Raw genomic sequence first — 2989 nt, 5'->3', positions numbered from 1 at the left:
CAAACTGTTCCAACCCCTGCCTGTTACCTAGTTTCAAAGTCCCTTACACATTTTCAGGTACCTTTTCAGCAGTGCCCCACTCTACTGGTACCAGTTTATTGCATTAATCTGTTTTCACACTACTGATAAAGACATATCCAAGACTGGGCAATTTACAAAAGAAAGAGGTTTAATGGTCTCACAGTTTCACATGGCTGGGGAGGCCTCGCAATCATGGTAGAAGGCAAGGAGGGGCAAGTCACATCTTACGTGGATGGCAGCAGACAAATAGAGAGAGGGAAAGCTTGTGCAGGGAAACTCTTTATAAAACCATTGGATCTTGTGACTTATTCACTATCATGAGAACAGCACAGGAAAGACCTGCCCCCATGATTCATTACCTCCCACCAGGCACCTTGCAAAATACATGGGAATTCAAGATGAGATTCGAGTGGAGACACAGCCAAACCATATCAAGTGTTGATTGATAAATTTAATATTTAAGAATCATTCAGAGGAGAATCCAAAAGCAAAGGAAATGAGAAAGAACCACTAATAAGGCTATGTAGAAAACCAGATAATATTTTCGTTAAACCTAGGCAAAGAAATTACATCAAATAAAAGGCAGCGATCAACTGAGATTCATTATCATCACTAAATAGATGATTCATGAATTTGGAAAAAGAAGGATTGGTGAATTACAGATCAAAAATTGAGAAGAGATTGAGATTGAGAAGAGAATGTGAATTTGAAAAGTAAGGATAACTGTAATAGCCATTGGTAACCATGGGTAGGCAATGATGCTTTCCAAATTAACATTACAAAACAAGCAAGAAATATCTTTTAGGAGTAGACTATTTCATGTATTTGATTACAATAGAAACATTGATTCAGCTTTGAGTTAATAATACCATAAATATAAAGAAAAAAAGTAAAAAAATAAGAAAAGAAAGCATTTGTAACTAAACTTTTTAAAATTGTTACCAACTAATACAAAATAGTATCTATTTGTTACAAGTTACAATATCTGACTATAGGTATTCTAACATATTTGAGGAAAAGAGAACATGAAGGATAGGAATTCTATTCTAAAATATAAAATAATATATTTTGAAATATTCAGTAACAGAGTTCAGGCTCTGCCAAGAACTTATTTTTATAAGAAATGTCCTAAAATGTTAAAAGATTCTAATCATAGACTACAGCTAATGTGACTTAGCCTTAAATTATTTTTAACTTACTAAGATATTGATGAATAGTCTCATTAAGAAATTTACAAATAAGATTTATTTTGGAGAGGAAGGGATTTTATATTACTGATTAATTGATCAAATTTTGAGCTCTTTCTTGAGATAAAACATGAAAGTTTGACAGTTTTCCTTTGAATAGCAAATGAATGTCTTTTAAGTATATGTATTTTAATTTAGAAATATTAATGTGAGGGACTAACCAAACATGTCTGCATATATCGTTAGTTGGAGAAGCACATATCTATTATAATTTATTGTGAAACAAAATAAATAAGTAATTTGATGGCTAAATCAACTGGCAGACTAGAATGACCTTTGTAGGCTAGTTGCTACTGAGTCGCTAAACAAAAATTAAATGGTACAAAAAAGTTGCACAGAGAATTGAATGATTAACTCTGCCTTGTAAAGACAGTTAATGTTCTTAAGAAAGGTAACACAAGGTATTAGGAGGCAAGAGTGTGGAAGCTTTATGTAAGGATCTTTACCAACCAAGGAAAAGTAATACCACTAATTATCCTTTTAGTCTTTATCCTGGAGTGCTCAGTATGTGAAGAAAATAAATGTCCTGTAACACATAGCTTGGAAAGGACAGAAGATAAAAGTTTAAAAGACATCATAGTCTTCAACTGCATAATGAAAACCAAGCCTTGCTGAGCTTAAAATTTGACTATTCTTTTTAGCTCCACGTCTTTCAAGGCCATTGTAACCTGACTGAGATATCTTTTGATCTTATGCCTAATGCTAATAATAATTTTTATATCACACTGTTATTTTCAGAATTGTGTCACTCAGATAGAATATCAAGCAGCGCCTGTCGTTTAGTGAGTAGTACACAAGATATAGGTCTTATTTTTAATACCACAGTTTGTGCATCACCTGAGGAAAAAAGCTGAAAGCATTTTAGGATAAAACATTTCAACATTTCAGGTAGAAGCTCTCTCAAGAAATAAGAGGTACCTGATTGAAAAAGCTGTGTTACAAGCTGAAGACCAATAATTTAAAACAAACAAACAAAAAACAAAAACAAAGAGATGGTAGTAATAAACTACCTGGAGATTAGTAATTCAGAGGCCGATGGTAGTGATTCTAATAGGTATAATGTGAAGTGAGATGTCATAAACCAACTGAAGCACCAGAGATGTCAGATGATATAACTAATCCACCTGGAATGGGAAGAAGTTGGAAAGAATGGGGAAGTTTTGCTTTAAGCATACCAGATATTTAGTAAGAGTTACAGAGCATTCACTTTCTAAAGCAGAAGACAGAAAATTTAAAATATATAAACAATTTCAGAAGGACTCAGTAATAAATTAGTGATTTAACTTGGGCAAGATATTTTAAGCAAACTGATCCTCCTTGACACATAACAATCAAAACTAATCAGAAGATTGAGAGAGCCTTAGGATTTGATTTTATTAGATTGTGTCAATATGTTATATGTGTATTTTTCATTTTCTGTGCTCTTAAAATTTCTAAAGGTTTGGTCAGGCATGGCAGATCACGCCTGTAACCCCAGCACTCCGGGAGGCCGAGGTGGGCGGATCACTTGAGGTCAGGAGTTTAAGACCAGCCTGACCAACATGGTGAAACCCCATCTCTACTAAAAATATAAAAATTAGCCGGGCGTAGTGGCACACACTTGCAGTCCTGGCTACTAGGTAGGCCGAGAGGAAGAATAGCTTAGGCCCTGGAGGAAGATCCTGCCGTGAGATCATGCCATTATACTCCAGCCTGGGTGATAGAGACTCCATCTCAAAAAA

This window comes from Piliocolobus tephrosceles, chromosome 10 (genome assembly GCF_002776525.5).
Source record: "Piliocolobus tephrosceles isolate RC106 chromosome 10, ASM277652v3, whole genome shotgun sequence".
NCBI classification, from domain to species: domain Eukaryota; kingdom Metazoa; phylum Chordata; class Mammalia; order Primates; family Cercopithecidae; genus Piliocolobus; species Piliocolobus tephrosceles.
Note: the sequence above shows the minus strand (reverse complement) of the source record.